The sequence below is a fragment of the Bos mutus genome, chromosome 16 (genome assembly GCF_027580195.1).
Source record: "Bos mutus isolate GX-2022 chromosome 16, NWIPB_WYAK_1.1, whole genome shotgun sequence".
Classification (NCBI taxonomy): domain Eukaryota; kingdom Metazoa; phylum Chordata; class Mammalia; order Artiodactyla; family Bovidae; genus Bos; species Bos mutus.
The window spans coordinates 1,470,455-1,493,371 of NC_091632.1; the positions used below are offsets into that span (position 1 = coordinate 1,470,455).

Here is a 22,917-nt window from a genome sequence, read left to right on the forward strand (position 1 = left end):
AGAACCTGGGGAGGGACACTGCGGGCCCCTGCCCTGTCCCCCTGCCATGCAGTAGCCTTGAAGGAGGCCTCGGTGGGGATGCTGAGACAAGAAGACACATGTGCTTTGGAGAGGACAAAAGGGACGCTGGGCTTGGTCCTGGTCAGGACGGAAGCCAGTCTTGGTAAGGGACACCTGAGTGACGGGTGAGTGTGCCTGTGCCTTTTGGAGCACGTGAACACCATCCCGATGCTGCCCCTTGTGGCTGGCCTGGGAATAGTGCAGCTACGTAATTCGCAGGCCCCAGAGCCAAATAAAAGGCAGAGCTCCTTGCTCAAACATTATGAAGTTCAGGACGGTGACAGGAGGGCATTACACCAAGCCCTTCTGAGGATGCAGGGCCACGGCACAAGCTGTGTGCCCACGAAGACCGCCCTGCCTGGGAACACCAATTGCTCTGTGGTGCTTCTCCTGGAAGTTTGAGGATGGAGGGCAGCTAGTCATCCTTGCGGCTAACTCTTAGCACAAGGCAGAACACCAGAAGGGGCAGCTCCTCTCCCAGTTCCTACTTTCCCCTCTTTCTTGGCTTACATGCCCGGAAACACGGCTGCTTTCGCTGCTGCCGCTGGGTCTGGTAGCTGGCACCACCCCTTCTCGTGCCTGGTTTCTGTTTGCCTGTGGGCAGCTTAGCTGGAGGAAGCACCACAGCTGAAAGCCAGAGGGTTGGACTTGCCTTATCTTTCAAACCTGCCTTCAAGACCGGCACAGGGAACCCTCTGTTCCTACCCGACAGACCCCTCCAGGGCCGCCTACTATTACCATTATGTCATCGAACATTTTTCCTCCCAAGAAAGAGGCAGGGGACAAAAGGGCTTCTGGCTACGATGGGGGTAAAGTCAACATTTCTGCTTTGGAGACAAATCAGGCTTTCATTTTTTGTGCATGCATGAGTACACACACACACACACACACACACACACAACATCAGCTGAGACAAGTCCGTCTTAGCACTCCACCAACAAAGCAAAGAAACTTGTCCACATTCCCTGCACAAGTCTGACCAACGTGAGAAGGTGCCTCGGTCAAAGAGCCCCAATATTTAGAAGGAATGAGGGTCCTGAGTTGGCAGTTTGGGGAAAGGGGACAACAGATACCTAAATCCAGAAGAATGGCTCTCTCTCTTCCTGGATTTCTGTTGCTCCCAAATGACAAACTTTGTCTTCTAATGAGTTGAGTCTCGCGCCAACTCTCTATTCCACGCCCCCTCCTTGCATCCTGCCTCCCACCTCTCCACACTTGACGTGAAGTAAAGGGAATAAAAGGCAGGGCACAGCTATGCCAGTCTCCTCTGGTTTAGCCCTCGCTGCTTTCCTTCAGTGCTGGGCCCAGGAAATGGCTGTGAGGAGGCCGATGGCACTTCTGCCCAGAGCTCCCGAGTCCCCTGCTCTGGAGACAATGGCTCAGGGAGCGGGGGGAGCCGGGCTCCAGCTCTGCATGCAGAGGGGTACACAAAACCATTGTCTCTGCAGCAGGGCAGACAATGACTTGTATTTCTGGCATCTGTGCCAAGGGGTTCACCCCCTTGGACTAAGAGAACCCTGAAGATTTCCTTCTAATAAATAGGAGTGATACTGAAATCTGGCCCAACGCTGAGAATGTGCATCCAGTTGTAACAAAGCCCACTCCAGCTGATGGTATGGGAATACTGGAGCTCCCTTACTTGCTCCAGAGCCTCCCAGACAGACAGACAGCGAGACAGAGGACCACTCACTTACCAGCTCTTCTCTGCGATGCCCTCTGCTCTCTCTGACTCCTTTCACACTCAGGAATAGGGAAAAGGCTCTCCTTTAACACTCATCAGGCCCCTGGTGGGTAGCAATCATTAACAGCCACACATGCTGACTGGCTTTAACCCCTTCGGTGCTGGCTGCCTCCAGCTGGCTGATGGACAGCCCCGTCCCCTCTTCCCAGCTCCGAGAAAGCAGGAACTCCTGCCTTGATGCCATCCACCTGAGTAATGCCGCTGCCTCCCATGTGGAGAGCAGGAGCCCTCTAGTCCCACCCAGGCTGCCCTGCCTGATTGGAGCACACTGGCAACCTGAGGCGCTTGGTCTTGGCACAATGCCCAATTGGATGAGCCCACATTATGAAATATTTGCCTAGCAGGCCAATAGAGGAGCCAGGATCAGGGGGGAGGGGTGATATTTTTATTTATTCCTGGAGGAGAGAGAACAGACAAAGGTAGTCATAGCATGCCTAGCCGTGGGCCAGGAAACAGTGGGAAGGGGGCTTCAGGTCAGTGAAAGCGCCTCTAGCCTCCCTATGCAGGTACAGGGCGGAATCCCGGAAGGCTTCTAGGCAATTTCAGCTCCTGGCTGTTTAGCTAGAGGGTTTCTTTGCCTTAATGATTCCCTGACTCACCCAGGAGTTTGGAGCTAGGAACTGTAACAGAAATGAAAAAGGAAAATAACTTGACAGGCAAAGGATTGCTTGTATCTACACAAACTGTGGGGCACAGGTAATCTATATTTCAGAGTTGCAGAAATCATTTTTGCATCTTTAGTGGATGCGAAAGAAAGGTGACCAGGAACGAGCAGAGAGAAATTACCTCTTTTTCCCTTTAAAAATAGGCAACTGATTTGGGAAAATCTAAATCCAGCATAAAAGTATCTACATGTAGGACGTATGCAAATCTATGCAGATATGTGCAAATGAGCAGCTCCAGGCTTTTCAGAGTAAGTCCTTGCCAGGATTTTTCTAGTTTGAGCAAGAAATCCGGTAGTCTCCAAACCCTATAACAGAGGATCTCACTGTATGCTGTAGCATAAGTGAGATATCAGTAGAGGGAGCATAGCATATAGGGCTCAATAAACATATTTATTGAACATTTACTACATATAAAGCCTTGAAGTAGTCTCGTAGGGTTTTTAAACCATAATCATAAACATGGTAGGCTATGCTGGAGAACGTCAGCACCCTCTCTCTGCACGCCCACAGTTAATACCCCCTTTTCCTCTCTGGCCCCAGTGGGTGGTGCTGCTCCAGCTCGTACCAGCCTGGGTCTAGTGGCTGCATCTCCTCTCACCACCCCTTGTTCTTGTCTGTCAGTAGTCCAGTCACTGTGGCTCAAGACCCTGGCTTAAATCTACCAGGGGGCCCTTTCTTATCTCCTGGGCTGCCTTCCCAGCTGCCTGATGGCGGGTTGGCCCTGGTCTCTTAAAGGGGCTGCGAGCATTCCCAGCCTGCCGCGTCCACCCTCAGAAATACTCCCAGAAACCTGGTGCCGCACTGCCTGCAGAGTCAGGTTCACCATACCGCTCCCCGCTCACGTCCCTTAGAGCCACAGCTGGCTGCAGGACTGCCAGAGTGTGATCAGCTTAAACCGGGAAAGGACGCTGATGTTTGTGCCTTTGTTGTAAATGCTTATCATTTCATGTAAAAGCCCTGCATCTCAGTATTTAAAGGTTCCCACTCTGTGAAACTGAGTTTTAAAGGGGGACAGGGGCTCAGGATATAAAGTCAACATAGAAAAATCAGTTCTATTTCTAGATACTAGTAGCAAACGGTGAAAAATTGAAATTTTAAAAATACTACATACAACAGGGTAAAAAATATGAAATATTTAGGAATAAATTTGACAACAGATGTGCAAGACCTATATACCAAAAACTCTAAACTACTACTGAGAAAAATTAAATCAAATCTAAATAAAAGGCAGATATACTGTTTGTATGAAAAAGGAAATTAAATATTGTTAGAATATCAATTCTCCACTAATTTTCCTATAGAGTCAATACAATCCCAATAGGTTATTTGTAAAAATTGATACAGGTACTCTGAAATTCATATAGAAATTAAAAGGACCTATAATAACCCCCAAAAGTTACAAAAAGAAGAATAAAGTTAGAAGTCTTAGATGATCTGACTTTAAGATTAGAATCTACAGTAGTCAAGACAATGTGGTATCTGCATAAAGATACACCTACAGATAAACTGAACAGAATAGAGTCTAGGGATAAACCCATTCATTTACGGTCAGTTGGTTTTCCATAGAAGTATAAGGATAATTCCAGAGAAGGCGATGGCACCCCACTCCAGTACTCTTGCCTGGAAAATCCCGTGGACGGAGGGGCTTGGTGGGCTGCAGTCCATGGGGTCGCTAAGAGTCGGACACGACTGAGCGACTTCACCTTTCACTTTAATGCATTGGAGAAGGAAATGGCAACCCACTCCAGTGTTCTTGCCTGGAGAATCCCAGGGACGGGGGAGCCTGGTGGGCTGCCGTCTCTGGGGTCGCACAGAGTCGGACACGACTAAAGCGACTTAGCAGCAGTAGCAGCAGCAGCATAAGGACATTTCAATGGGGGAATGACAGTCTTTTCGGTACATGGTGCTAGAAAAACTAGAGGTCCATATACCAAAAGCAAAAACAAAATGCCTCGACTTTACCATTAAAAATTAACTTAAAATGGACCAAGGCCTAAAATGAAAAGCTTCAACTATAAGATTTCTACAAGAAAACAGAGGAAAAAATCTTAAGTGGCTTTTGGCTTGGCAAATCTCTTAAATACGACATAAGATGCACCAGTTTTAAACAAAATATCAAGAAATCAAACTTCATTGAAACAAAAAGCTTTACTTTTCAAAACATGTTACAAAAATAAAAAGGTAAGCCATAAACTAGAGAAAATATTAGCAAAGCATGTGACATAAGACTTTCATCTAGAATATATAAAGAACTCTTACACCTAAATATCAGGACAGCAAAGTGAAAGTGAAAGTCACTCAGTCTTGTCCCACTCTTCACGACCCCATGGGAATTCTCCAGGCCAGAATACTGGAGTGGGTAGCCTATCCCTTCTCCAAGGGATTTTCCTGACCCGGAAATCGAACGGGTCTCCTGCATTGCAGGTGGATTCCTTACCAGCTGAGCTACCAGGGAAGTCCATTAATGTGCAAAAGATTTAAACAGATCCTACACCAAAGAGGAAACGCTATGTCAAATAAAGTACAGGAAAACATGCTCAACAGCATTAGTCATTAGGGAAAAGCAAATTGAATCCACAACGAGCTAACACTAATACACCCACCAGAACTGCTAAAATTAAGGCTAATCATACCAAATGTTGACCAAAATGTAAATGAACTGAAAGTCATACCCTGCTGATAAGGCTGCAAATGGTACTTCCACTTTGTTTACCTTTTTAAGAAACTGCCAAACTTTTCCATGCAGTTTAACATACATGGATTCCTAGGTATTTGTCCAAAAGAAATGAAAATATATGTTCACACAAAGACTTGAACACAAATGTTCACAGAAGTTTGTTTGTAAGAGCCCCAAACTGCAAGAAACTCAAATGTCCATGAATAGGAGAATACATTATGTGTACCATCCATACAATGGAACATGACTCAACAATAAAAAGAAATGAATTATTGACATACATAACAACACAGATGCATCTGAAAATAATCGTGTTGAGAGAGAGAAGCTGAACTCCCTTCCCCCAAATAAATAATGTATACTTTATGATTCCATTATACAAAACCCTCACAAAGGTAAACTAATTTATAGTGGCAGAAAGCAAATCAGCAGTTATTATGGCGATGGGGTAGACAGAGGGATTTCAAAAAGGCAGGAAGAAACTTTGGGGAGTGATAGATACATTGTCTGAGAAGGCAATGGCACCCCACTCCAGGACTCTTGCCTGGAAAATACCATGGACGGAGGAGCCTGGTAGGCTGCAGTCCATGGGGTTGCTAAGAGTGGGACATGACTGAAGCGACTTAGCAACAGCAGCAGCAGATACAGGTGTACTATCTTAATTGTAGCTACAGTTTAAAAAAAATGCATCAAATTTAACCCCTTCAATAGTTATCATAAATCAATTGTACCTCTCTAAAGCTATAAAAAAGAAAAGTCTTCAGATGAGACATTAAAAAAAAAACCACCTACCCCTGGGCCTCTGCTGTGATGGATCTGGGCAGGTAGGGGTGTGGCGGGGCAGGGTGGGGATTCCAGCTTCCCTAGTGACCTGCTTTGACGGCTGGTTAAAGACGGGCACCGATGTGGCCTTGAATCAGCCTGGACCTCTCTCCTGGATTTAGGTCAAATAATTTGGCAGACCTGAAGATCGTCTTTATAAAAATAATTGTTTTATGACAGAAGGGAAAATATCAAATAAAACCTGGTTCACAAAGTCCTCTCCTCATCATCTCACATGATTCTTTTATGGTTCTATATGGTAGGCAGAAAAATATTAACACTCTCATTTTACAAAAAAACATACAAACAGAAAGCCTGAGGCTCACAGAGGTAAGATCACCCACCTCCTACAAGAGTCCCTTACCCTCAGCGTGGAGCTCTTCCTGCTAACTACGGTCTGCCCGCAGCCTGGGGGCACCCCGCCCGTCCCTCAGCCCTGGCTCGGCTCCCAGGACCACGGAACGCAGACCAGCATCGGGATGCTCGCCCCACGCTGAGCAGACGTTCTCGTAGCACACAAGTGCTGCTATGAGACTGGAAGGGACCCTAGGATGGAGGAAAACGGGGCAGGTCTCGGGTCATAATGAGCTCAGCTAAGGGGAACCATGCCATACTAAGACAGGCTCGCCTGGGAGAGAAGAGGGGATCTGAGGGTCTAATCAGACCGCGTATCTGATGAGAGAGGAGGGAAACCAACCCAACACCACTCCCAAGGCAGAAGTCTGGTGGATGCGGAAGCAGCTGGAAGCTGTTAGAGGGCTCCAGGCCCTGCGCCTCCTTCCCCTCTTCATCTGCCCCCCTGCTCTGTGGGGGCTGGGAGCCCCCCTCCTCTCTCCCTTGTTCTGAGGACAGGGTGACGGGAGGGCGGAAACCCACGCTGCAAGGTGCAAAACGTAAGAGGCATCGAAAAGCTCAATGATCAAGTTTGATCAAAGTTTTATGCAGTATCTTGGAATAAAAATTAGTACAAAATATCCATAATGCGTGAAATATTTTAAATAAAGACCAGATTGCTGCTGCTTCTGCTAAGTCGCTTCAGTCATGTCCAACTCTGTACGACCCCATAGATGGCAGCCCACAAGGCTCCTCTGTCCCTGGGATTCTCCAGGCAAGAACACTGGAGTGGCTTGCCATTTCCTTCTCCAATGCATGAAAGTGAAAAGTGAAAGTGAAGTCGCTCAGTCATGTCCAACTCTTAGCGACCCCATGGACTACAGCCTACCAGGCCCCTCCATCCATAGGATTTTCCAGACAAGAGTACTGGAGTGGGGTGCCATTCCCTTAGTAGTACACAATTTCCAATTCGCCTGAGGCTCCAACATGGCTTAGGGTGGCACTGTTACTGATTCTGTTGTTACTGAAAATGTTGATATTTTGTCCTTGGTGAAATTTTCACACTGATTTTTATTTCTTTTAATATTGCAATAAATGCTATTTATCTTGATTACTGAGTCTTCTGGCAGCCTCTTAAATGCTGTGCCTAAGGAGACTGCCTCAACCACCTTACCTTACTCAGCCCTGCTCAGGGATGAGACTGGAGAGACTGGGAGAGAGATAGGGAGACGAGACAGGGCCCCGAAAGGGCCAGGGAGAGGTCTGCACTCTTCAAAAAACCTCAGTGCATGAAAAACAAAGAAAGGCTGAGGAATTATTCCAGATTAAAGAGGAGCAGAGACATGCTCCTGGATTAGATTCCAATGACATTATTAGGGCAACTGGTGAAACTGAATATGGCCTGTCTACTAGATAATAGTAACGTATCAGTGTTGTTTCCTGAATTTGTACACTGTACTGGGTTTATGTAAGAGAATGTCCTTATTTTTAAAAGGAAAAAATAAAGTGATAAGGGTCAGAGGGTGACGGCGGTCTGAGAGCTACATTAAGCCAAACACTCCTCTCTGTCCAGCCTGTCTTTCCTCCAATTCCAGGCAGTCCCAGCAGGGACCAGTAGGAAATGGTAATGGTAGGAAGTCTTGTCCGGAAGATCAGGTCTTGGAGGGCTGGTTAGACATTTGCTTCTCAAAAAAAGAATTAACCTTGAATTCTCAAATCACTCCTCACTCGCTCCAGGAAGACTTGACAACTGGCACCGAAAAGAGAGGAAATTAACACTGACCCAGGCCATGAAACTAGCACATTCTCTGCTCAACCTCCTGAGGCAGGCACCACGGCCCTGCACTTGCAGAGGAGGAAGCTGAGCCATCAGGGAAGCAGCTCTAGGCAGCTTGGAAACGGGAAAGCCGGGGTGAGAGCCCAGGACACAGCCCAAAGCCAACTCTTTTCCCACTTCCAGTTTGTTGTGCAACTTGAAATTCCCTTCTCATGCATCATCCTACAAACTAACCCTTTAGTTTATTTTTGTGGAGTTGAATCTGCATTGGCCTTGGGATTTTTGGCTCCGAAGTCAGACCGCCCCAATTCCAATCTGACGGCACCGGTTATTACCTAAGGGGCTCTGAGTGAGTGATAACTTTTCTGTGCTTTCATCTCCCCATCTGCAAACAGAGATAATATAAACTGCTACCTCAAGGGTTTGTCATAGGATTAAATGAGATTATACAAGCAGAGAATTTGAGAGACCCGGACCTTGCAATGTTCAATAAATGCCAGAAATCATTACTATCTGCCCCTGCCTCAGATCATTCGCTCATAGGAAGTGATGGCCTAATTTCTGACTATAAAACCCCTCAGCACTTTGACACATGAAGACAAATGCTTAACAACTGCTCCTAAAGAAGTTATCCATCAAGATAGTATTTTGGATATTCTCAACCTAGTTAAGAATGCCTTGAAGCCCCCACCCACCTCAGACCACTCGCAATCATCTGAGGCAGACCCCTTACCCTCAGGAGCCAGCATAATCGACACCTAAGAATCTTAGAGAGGACGGAGGTCTGTCCTCCCGTGCTCTGAACGAGGAGGGGATCTTGTTTTTCTATGTCATGTCACACTTAGAAGTTAAACAGCAAGTCCATCTAGGGGCCACATCCCTGGGCTGGAGGAGTTGTCTGGGAAGGTTCAGGCCCTAGTGCTGGTAGTCGCCCATGCAGCTGTATAATGCAGGCAAGTGCTTGCCCCTGGGGCCCACCGGGCCTGAGCGGGGAGCCACCTTGTCCGCAGAGTTGATGAGAGCGTACAAGAGGCCACTAAGTCCTGGGCACTTCAGCAAAGAGCCGGGCAAAGGAGGTGGGGAAGGTTACCCGTCCAGGAAAGCCTAAGCCCCTCTGGAGCACGCTCCCGTCTTGGGGTCCTCCGGCTGAGGAGCCCTACAGCAGGAGAAGGCAGACAAGCCAGCAGACACGCAGCAGGGGGCTGAACAGGGGCGGACCAAGGGCAGGGCGCCCAAGGGTCAGGCGGCGGTCAGATTCAGCCAGGAAGATGGTTCTCCTGCGACAAAGGCAGAGCGGGAGCAGGGCGATTTTCTAACTATAAACAGAAACCCCAGAAGCCCCAAACCACACACAAGCACGTGTGAGGATGCGGGCACAGCGTGAAGGACAGCGGGCACCGTACGCAGGAGGAAGGGCTAGTGCAGCGGCAGGCGGGGTCGAGGGGCGGTGCGCGTGCCGGCGCCCAGGACGCAGGGGCGGAGCCAGGTGAGTGGGCCTGAAGCGCATCAACGTGGGCAGCGCTTACGAAGGAAAGGACTGCAAACCCAAGTGAAGAGGGGCCTTGGACGGAGCCGGTGTGGGTGGGAGGCTCACGCTAAGCGGACAGAGGCTGACCCTGCTTCTCGTAAACTGACCCCGCATCTGTCCGTCCGGATCTCTGAACACAGGCGCAACTCACACACCTGTGCTTGTCCGAGCCTCCTGGGCCCAGCCTCAGCGCTGTTTCTCTTGCCCTTCACACAGGGCTTTGCCTGACCTGATTTTTCCATGGCAGAGAGCATGAAATAGAGTCCCACACCCTGGAATTAAATTCCTCCCCATCCCAGTGCAATGGGTATTTGGATTTTGTGCTCTCCCCAAACCCCTCCAAAGCACTGCACCAGCATCTCTGCCACCGTCCCTCCCCACGCCACGCACTTTGCTCTGGGTAACACACCTTCCCCAGGGAGCAATGCAGGGGCCGGCTGAGCTGCCAGGAGGGGTGCGACCGCAGCTCCCTCCGCTGCCTGGCCCCTGCATTCCAGCCCTGTGCCCAGAGTTTGACCTTCTCTGTGGCTGTGGCATGTGTGTTCTGGGTTACAGAAATAGCCCAGCCCCTGGGACCCTGCAGGCCCTCCCTCTCCTCCACCCAAAGACTCCCAGGCTCCAGGGGCATCAGGCTGGAGCAGGGGAGGGCTCAGTTCCCCACTGCCCTCCCGCACGCCCCTCCCAGAGCAGAGCCAGGCTGGGCCGCCTCCCCACACGCCCACCCCTTCCAGCCCCCGCACTTCTGGGGTGTCTGCCATCACTGTGGATGGAGCTGAGGCTTTTGGCAGGGGAAGGCATGAAGGAGACACAGCGCCACGAAAAGCTTAGACAAACCTGACCCCTCGTTGTGTTTTCTTTGGAGTTCATTTGGATTAAGGGCAACAGCCAGCCAGAAATGGTTCCCAATCCCACACACCCTGGCCTAGCCACCCTGTCGTCTCACACAAGGCGATGATGTCATGGTCCCTGTTTCAATACTAACCCAAACAAGATGGCATCGGTCCTCCAACAAGCCCAAGATGGAATGGGGGACCTTGGACTCAACGACAATATCAAAGACTGAATGTAGAAACAGTGATGAGCTTTTGATGTGCGGCTTTTAGATCCTGACTCCCTAGTGTCTGATGAAACAATAAATCTTTCATGAAGGACTTTACTAAAGGGATAGAATGTTACCTCTGGGGAGGGTGGGGCCCTGAATGGCCTTCAAGATTCAGGTTCCACACTTTGTCCACCCGTGGGGGATGGCAAGGACAGCCACGCCTTGGCCTCTTCAGCCACACTGCCGTCACTACCTCCTAGGCCTCGGCAGCCTCGTAGACAGGTGGGGAGAGAGCTGGACAAAGGATATGGGGGTGTATAAACTCTGCAAATCAAACACCTCTGGGCTTGGAGGTCCAGGAAAGGCTATCGGTGATAGAAAGTACCCATCCCCCCCCCAAAAAAAGAAAGTACCCATCCCTTTCTAGACACTGCCCCTCCACCCCGATACCACAGAGTTACAGCGGTAATAGCCATGTTCCTGCAACCTCATGCCACTCTCTTGGTTCCAGGTAGCCACCCAACCCTAGCTCAGCCAAAACACCTTTCCAGGGATGGGAATTGGAATTCAGAGAAAAAAAAAGACCAGTCCTTCTTCAGGTGACATGTACACAAGGGAGCTGCGAGAAGCCATCTCTTTAGACTGACACAGAGCCAGGACAGCCCTGCAGGGAGAAGAGCCTGAAGCCAGCCCATGAAGAGGACCAATGGGCAAGGCCACACTTGCACCAGCCAGCTTCTTGATTCTAGCTTGTTCCTGCAGCCCAGCCATCCCTCTGAACTTCACAATGCAATCCCCTTGGGGCTTCAAGTCCTTTGAGCAGTTCCAGTAACATACTCGAAAGTTATAACTAACATCAGAAAGAGAGACAAGATGAATTCTGGAGGATCCAGCGTCTAAACTCCGTAGATGTGGCTGACATGAGGAAGAAAAGGAAGGAAGAGGAAGGAAAAGGGCCAAGGAGTTTGCCCAAGGGTTGCAGAACACAGTGCCGTTAAGACCTGAGCTGGCCTAGAAGGCCATGCAGGAGGACAGGGTGGATGTAGGTAGGGGTCAGAGAAAGCAGGTGGATTTGCTGCCTCCCAGGTCAGGGAAAGCTCCTCGGGTGTTTAGAGAGCTGGCAACAGGAGAAGTGCGGGCCACGTGTGTGAGCTAAGTCCCTAGTGAAGGTGGTAGGCCACCTCTGCTGACGGATGGGCCAGGGGTCTGGGAGCACGTTCCCAGAGGACATTCGTTATTCAGGAGAGGAGGAAATTTATATCCTTTCTCCTGCCCTTTCCAAAGCAAAAGAGGGTCCTTTGCCACCTTAGAGACTCACAGCTCTCTCAGACTAAGGGATCTGCTCTGTCCTTCAGGCCTTTAGAAACACTTCAGTTCAGTTCAGTCACTCAGTCGTGTTTGACTCTTTGCGACCCCATGAATCGCAGCACGCCAGGCCTCCCCGTCCATCACCAACTCCCGGAGTTCACTCGGACTCACGTCCATCGAGTCAGTGATGCCATCCAGCCATCTCATCCTCTGTCGTCCCCTTCTCCTCCTGCTCCCAATCCCTCCCAGCATCAGAGTCTTTTCCAATGAGTCAACTCTTCGCATGAGGTGGCCAAAGTACTGGAGTTTCAGCTTTAGCATCATTCCTTCCAAAGAAATCCCAGGGTTGATCTCCTTCAGAATGGACTGGTTGGATCTCCTTGCAGTCCAGGCGACTCTCAAGAGTCTTCTCCAACACCACAGTTCAAAAGCATCAATTCTTCCCTGCCACCAAATCCATGAGCTAATGGTCCCTTTAAGAATATCTTCCTCCTCTGTTCTCTAGTTGGCCAGAGCAGATGTTCCTTGTCACTATGGCAACGAACCTACCACTCCTCCTAACGGTAGCTTCCTAGGGAAGGACACACACAGCACAGGCCACTCCCCAGACAGAGCGGCTGACCTGCAAGCTGCTTGGAATTCACGGATGGAAGGCTCCTGACAGCACAGGACGCTGCGGGCTCCTGTGCGCCTGCATAAGAGCTCAAATCCTTCCTGTCGGAGAGGTGACACAGGAATAGCAGGCACTGTCTGACAGCAGTTAGCAGGTCGGGGAGGGAGGTTACGTATGTCACTGCCCAGACAACAGACCAACGATCATCTGTCCAATGAAGTGTTAAAAAGCATGTGGTCTATCTTCAATAAATTGAATTAGCTCTTCCTTTGACCTTTTTTTCACATCACTAATGAAGACCAGTGAAACCCTCCTAATTGAGTTCTCCTTACTTCAAGCTGCATACCATTCTCACCCTCATCTGGAGTTTGTTATCCTTCCAGACAGTCTTCTCAAATGGGTCCCTGCTCAAGGCAAGCCTTCTGCAGCAGGTGGTGGGTGGGGAAGCAGAAAGCACTGTATCCCACTGGTTCTGCAGAGTTGTTTCCACTGAAGTGATGCTTCTCTCACTAAACCCAACTTGACCCCATCTGTTCTTGGCTCTCACAGCCCCGATGAAGCCAGCTGGATTCTTCTTGTAAGCCACAAAATTGACTGAACTTTAGCTTCTTCTCTTCTGAGACCTTAGCTTACTGGGATCCCAGAAGTCAAAGTATAAATAAGAACAAGTCAGTAAATGATCCCTATCAGATGTGCAGGAAAAGCATTCCTAATGAGGGAAGATGCCAAAGTCAGCGCTCCGCCCCCACCCACACACCCCCGAGTCTCCTTCAGTCACTGCTAAAGGTAAAGTGCGCCCTACCTCGGAGGAAACGGCTTGTCTCTGGAGATGAACAGGGGTGGCATGGAATCACAGGTCAGCTCTGATTGAATCCACTTACCCGCCAAATGGCATTAGACAAGCTACTGATGCTCTCTGAGCCTTAGTTTCCTCATCTGTAAAATGGGAATGCTAATTCCACGTGATAGGGTTATATGAGGCAGTATAGAACTGCAATGCCTTAATTACATTCCCAAATCCACAAATATCTGAAAATGTAAAGTTTTTTCTTAACTGGATTGATGGCAGAACCCAACCTGACTCAAACCTAGTTGGTAGCATCACTTGAACTGGCATGAGACTCATTTTAGCCTTTTTAAAAAATCCCACTTCTGTGATTCTTTAGACACATCTTGCTGCGGAAATATTAATATGTGTGATTTTGGAGCTGTTCCAGACTCTGCCGGAGGTTTTTATGTAATACATAGTGTGTGCATCATGTTACCATTCTGAAATCCACAGGCCCCAGGCATTTCAGATGATGAGTTTTGGAGCTATCTGAGCTCCTCCTCCAGCCCCTGAAGTCAGGTGGCTCAGGAAGGCCATCAGGGTTATTTAAGCTAAAGATGTTGACAAATACTGAAAGCTTTTGCCTTGCCACAATCTGAATCTCTTCTGGGTCCCTGGGTTCCTGCAGCCTGGAGCCAGCTTCCTGGAACACAAGTTGGCATGGGGAGGGGAGGGGATCCAAAGACCAGCCCATCAGCCCATAAGAATCTGCTGCTTTTCCACCCCAACAGAGCTGGCAGAGGCAGCGTGCTGGTATTTGATTGGCTTCAGGTATAGACATGCCTGAATATTCCAAATATGCTTCCAACTCCCCACCTCATTGGGCTTCTAGCACCTTCTCCACTACCACTGCCCCACAGTTTCACCTCTGCTCCCTCCTCCCTAGAGGCATTCTCAGGGGAAGGGGTGACAGAGACTTGGGGAATGCTAAGGGGTGGAGAGAGCCAAAGAGTGTGGGGAATTGGGCTAAAGGAAGAAAAGATGCTGAGTGTGAGAGAAATGATGAAGATGGACACTCTGGATGAGAAACAAACATCGGACACGCAGTGGAACAGGTTTGGCGTGTTTCCCTAATGCTGTTTCATGACCCCAGGAGGCTTTTAAAATAGTAGAAAACCCGGGCCCATAACTGTGACCAATACTGGGCAACTGTTATTCACAGGTCCCTTGGCTCTAGCCGTACATTTCAGGGACTTACTAATGACTGTGAAGGACTTAACCTGTCCTGATGCACGATTGTCCAAGTGGGTATCTCAGTTCTGACCCTGGGTCTGTTGTCTCGAAAATAACTCATCTTATCCTGCCACCTCAAGCTACTTTTCCAACAGACCTGCAACTGCTGGACAGCAGACCTGCATCTCAGAGGAAAACAGAAGACTCTCGGAGTGATAAGGTCTGTTGGTCAAATGGAGAATTGGTACATGCAGAGCTGAGTAGGATAGTGGCAATCAAATTCAACCCTCTTGCTTCACAGATGAGAAATCTGAGACCTAGAGAGGGACTGAATTGCCCAAAATCATGCAGTCAATGGAAAGGAAAGGTGGCCCTGGAGCCTGGATAGTGCTTTCTGTCACTTCACTGGGACAAGGATGGGAACGTCTGTGAAGCTCCAGTCACATCTTGTTGACCTTTGCAGTCAGAAAAAGGATAGTGCTTTCTATTACCTCACTGTGACGAGGATGGGGATGTCTGTGAAGCTCCAGTCACATCTTGCTGACCTTTGCTGTCAGAAAAAGGCATGCTGAATGGCGTTCACCTTTGGCTTGAAAATTTCAGAAGAGATTTTCTCCAAGAATTTCACTGTGCTCCTTGACTCTGTGTCCCGATCTACCCAAAGGTAGGACAAAATCCTCATGAAAGCTCTCTTGGGGAAAGCCAAAATTGCTGGTGATCAGGGATGAGCTAAGAAAACCACGGCCCCAAACCTCGGCGGAGCCATCAGAGGGGCCGTTGAGGGGTCTCCTGGGCAGGAGCTCCGCGGGCGGCAGAGATCTCCCATCTGAACTTCTTGGATCCTTCTCACTTTGTCCGTCCCTCTCCGTTGGTTTGAGTAAGGCTGTGGTGTCCATCATCCACAGGCTCAGGCTTTTCCGTAGCGCTGTTCCCAGGTGGCTGTACTCGTGCCCCACCACCATCCAGAAACCTCTGAGAGGATTTTGCCCCTGGGCTTGGTCTTCCGGCTCAGAGCCTGCGGCTCTCCTGTTGCCTTTAGCAGTCTGTCCCACGTCTCCCTCCTCCCCACGGAAGCTTGGGGTGAGTCTACTACCAAACTCCCAAACTCAACTAAGTCCAAACGCTGCTTTCCTAGGTTAGGAGGGTTCTTGTTTCAGAACATAAAATTAGGGTGGAAAATCAGAAAATTCTATCCTACAAAAAGATTCCCGGGCTTTCAGGAAAAAAAGGTCCTAGAACAAGTCTCAAAAAGAGCATCTAGTTCAATTTCTAGGGTGATTTCAAACTGATTCTCCTCTAAACGTCTTCTCTCCTACAAGTCTGCACACATGTGCACACCCAACCACGAGTCTCAGTCTGGTAGCTGGGGCTGCCCGGGAATTCCCACATATTTGTTGCTATTTCAGGCCTGACTACAGAAGGTAAAAGACTCAAAACACTCTAAGGCCTCAGGAGCCTCCAGATTTAGAAAAGCTCCAGTTGATATCCACCATTTCAAAAATTGATGGCAAGACCTTTCTAATACCCTTGCCTCTTGGCCACCTAGTTAAAAAGGTGCTTCCAAATGATTAACACTGGACACCAAGACTTCAAACGTAAAATGTACCTCATGCTGCTGCCTATTTCAAACTACAAACCCTCTCCATCTTTTCCAAGCAAAGGAGATGACTATAGGAATAGGAACCAGCAAGGTCTGATTCCAGAACCCCTTTGAGAGTCTCAGACTCAGGCGAGGAGGAAGTGAGAACACATTCCTCTGCTGGTGACCTTGTCCTGGAGGCAGAAACCGCCCACAATGGAAAAATGAAGAAACCGAGACTCTATGTGAGTTTATCATGGCCCAAGAACCCAGAGGGAAAGAACAGTGATGACAAGATCAGAATCCAAGTTTTCAGAAATCTGCCCCAAAGAACCCCTATCAGGGAAGTAGAGTCTCATCTGTCTGAAGAAAATCGTGCCTGGAGGCAAGATTTTTTGATTTCATGAACTAGTTAAATTTCAAAAAATGAAATTTAAGGAACCACTATAAAGTTGCCAACTTTTCAATTTGCCAAATAAGGATATTTAAAAAGCCTACCTACCATCTACTCTCATCACCAATTCTTGAAAAGAATAAGCAAGCCATAGCCTCAGAATAAATATTTGAGTGCATCTCCTGCCCCCAAAAGAAATCCTTTAAACTGAATACATTTTTGCTTCCCTGCCAAAAAGTTCAATATGCTTTCCCTTTCTTTTCTCATTTCATTTCAGACTGGTGAAAACTCTTGTCACAGACCAAAATTTGATAATCACTGGGATAGATGACCTCTCTATGTCCTTTTCAGCTTAAGCCTAAAAATGAAGAGAACAATCCTAAGCTTTGGTGATTCAGACCTTTCCAGGAAATCAGAGCTGGCAGACTTGAAAGGGAGGGGGAATCGACAAGCATCTTTGCTCATGTGAACACACTCTGTCAACTACAAAGAACTAAGCAATGTTGATTATTTTATAAATCCAGTGTTCAGTGAGCATCTACCTCCTCGTGGAGTCTCCCAGGTTTCCATGAGCTCCTGGATTTTACTGTCCCCTTGTCTGTTCAGATAATCCAGGAAAAAAGGGGGAGGAAGATAATCTGCCCAAAGTCAAGAACGATCTGAGAGAGAACTTCCCCGGTGGAACAGCGGGTAGGAGTCTGCCTGCCAGGGCAGGGGACACGAGTCGATGCCTGGTCCTGGAAGACTCCCCATGCCGAGGAGAGACTCAGCCTGTCAGCCACGACTCCTGAAGCCTGGGCGCCTCCAGCCTGCGCTCACAACAAGAGAAGCCGCTGCTCAGAGAAGCTCGTGCCCCACAATGAAGAGCAGCCCCTGTGCACCACAGCCAGAGAAAGCCCACAGCAACGAAGACCCGGCACACCCGCAAGAAAAAGAAAAGAATAAAGAGCTAAAGGAGGCTACTGGGGAGTGGTAGAGAGGATCAGGTCAGCAGCTCACATGTATGCAGACCCACTGATGCCATTTCAGTTGCACAAGTAGGACCCAAGAGAGGACCGACTCCATTGCAGGAAGCACTTTTTCCATGCTGCCTTCCACATGCTTGCTCGTGACTCTGGTGGAGACAAGGTGGGGGATGAAGTGGAGGGAAGTTGACACTACTTCGGGGCAGAGGAAACACAAAAGAGCACTGGATTAGGAGCTGCATCTTATCCTAATCCTTCTGCTGACTAACCGTGAGTCCCTTAGCACTTTTTAGCTCCCGTCTCCTCATCTATGTTATAGGAATGATATTCTGTCTTCCTGATAGGGTTACAGTGACTGTGAGATCCTTGAGGGCGGAACCAGGTCTTATCTGTAGATAAGTCTTAGAGACTGTATACCCAGTCTCTAACACAGCACCTAGGAGAGAACAAGGCTTGGTAAACAGCTGCTTGAACTGGGCCAGAGAGTGTCTCCAAGCTGGAAAACCATACACAAGTGAATGAAATGAAAGGTTATTATTATCTGTTGGCCAAACTGATGCATTGCACCATCTACCAAATAAAAAAAAACACTAAAATTCTATTTGGAAGCAGCTAGTGATGTAAATAAAAAATAGTTTTTTTAAATGCCCATAGTTTCAAAAATAACCAGGCTACACTACATATTAATTATCCTGCCTAATAAATAACTGTGTGATTGCCTCCCAGACTCAACTGCAGTATATAATTTCTCAAGCTGAAAATGTGTTTTGCCTAGCCCTCATCACCTCTCATCCATCCATCTCATTATATTCAGAAGTCAGCAGGCAAACTGTGGTCCTCTCACCCACAGGTTACATCCGTGTTGAGAGTTGAGGTCTCTGTTTGGCTACAGCCTTGAACTGTATCAGAACCTAAGATTCCCTAGTCCCCTCTCCTGGATCCTTTCCAGAACTCCATGTTCTGCCTCTAGCAGACTCCACCACACTCCTCTTCCAATGCTTATCTCAGCACCCCAAATCTGCTTTTCAAAAGCCACATCTGGCCCAGCCCGGCCAGCACCCACCACTCCTGCGGACCCTGCTGCACAGCACGTGCTGCCCAGGGGACATCACTGCACAGACAGGTCCTGGCACCTTGGCCCGGCTGCCCACCCACCAGCCCCAGTATGAGGTAGGCCTCTGATCTCTGCTCCTGGCCATTGAGAAACACCATGCAAACCCTGGGAAGACAGAGCCGCATTCAGCCAGTCTGACTCACCAATCACCACCCCATCCAAACTTGGGTTTCAGGAAGAGTGCCAAGCCCCTACCCCACCTCCACCCCAGGCACTGGCCTCCATCCTGCCCAGTTCTGAGGCTCTGAGAAGAAAGTGCTCCTGGCACTTGTCTCTAATAGCTTTGATCTCACTCAGCTGGATCACCCTAATACTATGTGGAGGCCATGCTAGAATTTATACTGGTTAAACCGTCCCACTCTACAGACTTACAAGTTAGCTCTACCGGGAGTGTTTCCAAGTGCCTGCAACACCCAGGGCTGACTCCAGGGACAAGAGTCTTCTGGACACACACCTCCATGTCCCTAAGTTCCCTTTGCATCCCACAAGTGAAAAAATACTCACATTCTAGGAAGTCAGAAATTTTCTCTAACTTTTTGATTGGAGACCCTCAAGGAAGATAGATATTCATGGGACACTCTTATTTGTTAGGAGATAAAGAGATGATAATAAAGAGAAAGTGTAAAGATGATTTGCTTTCCAAAAACAATAGAAGTGCTTCACACACACACAGACACACTGCCTCCCTCCCTGCCCTTCCTCTCCCTCAGCAGACACTCCTCTCTCTCTCTCTTATCTCTCTTATTGTGAACCACTCCTCTTTGCCCAACATGTGTATCCTCCTCCCCCCAGGGTCCTCTCCCCTGAAGGCTTGGACAGCCCCATTTCTTCCCAGCCCAGGTGCCCGGGACCCCAGATATTACCTTCCATGCTGGCAGCCAGGACCCAGCTGGAAGACGCAGGCTGTTGATTGGGAAAGAATCCTAACAACACTCCTGATCCGAGAGTGGCTCCTCCCTTGAGAAGGAAGGAGACAAGGAGAGGGCCCGGCAATCCAGAATTTCCCCAGCCTTCCAGGAAGGCTCTGGTGTCAGCTTTCTCTCTGTTACAGCATTGACTGAAAACCAGGGAAAATTCTCCAATAAAGCAGAGTCTGAAATCTGAAACTGCAGGTTGGCTCAGTCCTATATAAATACACTCACACCCCCGGCTCCGCGGGTCTGATGGCTTACCCGCCCTCGCGCTCCCCTCCTCCCCACCCAGCCTGCAGCTCGGGAGCATCAGACAGCCCTCTAGCTGCAGCTCCTCCAGGCGCCCGAGTACAGCGGAGCCATGCGGGCCCAGACACTGCCAGGCGCTGTCCACAGGCTCTCCCAGCCCGCCCCCTCCAGCTGTTCAAGTCCACGTGCTTAAGTGACGCTCAGGGTCACGGCAGCGAGGAGGGTGGGAAGTTTCCAGTTGAGGAGCAAAGATTTCTGGAGACTTCCTCCATGTCAAGGAATAATACTCTCCTAAGGATCAGCTTCCAGATAACTGGTCTCAGTTCAGTTCAGTTCAGTTCAGTCGCTCAGTCGTGTCCGACTCTTTGCGACCCCATGAATCGCAGCACACCAGGCCTCCCTGTCCATCACCAACTCCCAGAGTTCACTCAGACTCACGTCCATCGAGTCAGTGATGCCATCTAGCCATCTCATCCTCTGTCATCCCCTTCTCCTCCTGCCCCCAATCCCTCCCAGCATCAGAGTCTTTTCCAGTGAGTCAACTCTTTGCATGAGGTGGCCAAAAGTACTGGAGTTTCAGCTTTAGCATCATTCCTTCCAAAGAAATCCCAGGGCTGATCTCCTTCAGAATGGACTGGTTGGATCTCCTTGCAGTCCAAGGGACTCTCAAGAGTCTTCTCCAACACCACAGTTCAAAAGCATCAATTCTTCAGCACTCAGCTTTCTTCAGCGCTCAGCTTTCTTCACAGTCTAGCATATATTAATTGCTAACCACACCTTCCTCTCCTCCAAGTTTCTGCATCTGGCTCTTACAGAGTCACCCCTTTCCCTTATGTTTTAGCTGTAACAGAATCAGGCCAGGTGAGAGTGGGAAGGAAAATCTGGTGACAACTGGCTCATTTTGCAGATGAGAGAGCTGAGGCCAGGAAGATGAAATGGCTTGTCAAAGCTAGGCAATGACTTCTAGCCAGATTTGGCATCTTGGGTAGCAGAATAAAAAGAGGCTTTAAAAGTCAGATGCTTTAACACAACTAGATGATCCCTTGAACCACTAATTGTTCACTTAACCTCTCTGAGCCTTATCCTCATTTGTAAAATGAGGCAAAAAAAAATCCTACCTGAGAGAGTAGCGACTACATATATAACATGTATAAAGCAGTTGGCATACAACAGGCATTCAGTAAGGATCCACTGAGCACCCTTCCGTCTGTGACTGCACGCTAGATTTTACTGGCTGGCTTGAATGGCCTTTAGTACTTGCTGTTCTTCCAGGGGTTGGCTTACTGTTTCCAGTTCATTGTCTTTATGTCAACCTATTAGCATTCAGTTTACTTTTAACCTTGCTCAGCATGTGATGCTTCATTTCTGTAAAAGAAAATCTTTGATCTACAGGCCAAGGTCATAGATTTGCGTTGAAGTCCTCCCAGCAGACGTCACTCACATCTTCACCTCCAGGCTACAAGCTTCAGCCCAGCTGGACAAGGAGCATTTCCCCAAGGGGCTTGGCCTTAAACTCACATACCTAAAATCAAATTAAGATTCACCACCCACTGACTATATTATTGTATTGATATGATCAGTCTACAAGATACAGTAAACAAAGATAGTAAGGGGCAGAACATTTAGCTTCATATGCTACCATTTGGGTTAAGAAATGACTTGTAACTACCTATATATGTTTGCCTAGAGCAGAGGTCAACAAATTTTTTATGTAAAGGCTTAGATGGCACATATTTTCAGCTTAATGGGCCTTATCGTCTCTGTCGCAAATACTCAATTCCGCCTTTGTAGCACAAAAGCAGCCAGAGACAATGTGTAAATAAATGAGCATAAACAAGTGAGCGTGGCTGTGTTACAATAAAACTGTACTTGTGGACACAAACACTTAAATTTCATACAACTTTCATGCATCACAAACCACTATTCTTATTTTCTTAGCCATTTAAGGGTAACCATCATTGCTGGGTCTTTCTCAGACAAAATTAGGTGGGGGGCTAGATTTGGCCCATGGGTCATAGCCTAGACTGGCTTAGAGCATTTCAGAAAGGGCATAGCAGACACTGGTAACAGTGATCACCTCCAAGGAGGGAGCTGAGGCTAAATCTGAGACGAGGTAGGAGAAACTCTTCATGGAATACTATTCTGTACTTTTGAAAAGTATAACCTATGCATGGTTAAAAAAAAATTTTTTTTTAAATAAAAACAGTTAATTATTAATGGGCTCCCCATATAAGCTGTCTTACTTCTGTAAATGTCAACATAAACTGTCCCAGGCAACCAGGCTTATAACCACAGCTTTGAGTCTCTCCCACCCCATCTCTCCACAGTGATCAGTGTCCAAAATCCACTGGCCTGGTTCACCGGTGCCTCAGCCCAGCACTAGCTAATCGACTGCTCTCCCACCCACCCCTACCACTGTCGCTACCACTCGGCTCTCGTTTCATAGAGCCTTGTACCCTTAACTGACTTTTTACTTGTGTAAAGCTCATTTCCCAAAGAGAGACTGGAGCTTTTTAAGGACTGGGACAATACCTTGCCTTCCTGGGTCTCCTACACCACTGCCTTGCGCCCAGTAGGAATGCCATAAATGGTTGCTTGATTGTTAATCTCCCATCCTGCTAGAGAAGGTTTGGAATACAGAGCACAGATCCACCCAGAACAGAAGCTGGTTCTGAGACACGCAGCAAGGCAAGAGTGTACACAAGCTCAAGGTCTTTGACGGTGATAAACATTTAGGGACAGGAAAGAGTCAAGGTTTGATCCAAATGAAAGGGGCTGTGCTTTGGAGAAGGCAGTCAGGAAGCCCCAGGGGAACCCTCTAATTCCAATCTCTCGTGCATTTGCCTAGTAGTGAAGGGAAACCTCCCTATCCTCTCCTGGGGAATTGTGGTGATCCCAGAATCAGACCTTCCATGTTTAGGAGCGATCTCAGCACAAAGCAGTCTTCTCTCCCACCCAAAGGAGGAAAAGCTGCCTCCAGCAGTCGGAAAAGACAAACGAGCCACATGGACTCCCGCAAGGACAAGGCACTACCTTTGAAGGTGGTCTATCCTGCTACTGAAGCATGCCATCAGCCCGCTTTCTGCCTCCACCCATTATTTCCAGTTCTGAGCTAAACAAAGGTTTCCTGAGTGGGT

At 48.5% G+C, this 22,917-nt stretch overlaps 1 protein-coding gene across 13 annotated transcripts in view; it reads right to left on the bottom strand.

Moving 5' to 3' along the window:
* The window catches only part of PLEKHA6 (pleckstrin homology domain containing A6), a 138,971-nt gene that overhangs the window by 55,886 nt on the left and 60,168 nt on the right, over positions 1 to 22,917 (bottom strand). Inside the window, exons 1-2 of one of the 13 annotated variants that reach the window (XM_070384544.1) lie at positions 19,484 to 19,760; positions 17,541 to 17,655 (exon numbers count right to left, since the gene is read on the bottom strand). The exons of 10 other annotated variants lie outside the window; for them this stretch is intronic. The gene's annotated coding sequence lies outside the window, so the exon portion shown is untranslated. Of the gene's footprint in view, positions 1 to 1,754; positions 2,005 to 17,540; positions 17,656 to 19,483; positions 19,761 to 22,917 lie in introns of those variants that run through there. 2 more of the 13 variants (XM_070384542.1, XM_070384543.1) reach the window with 2 other exon arrangements.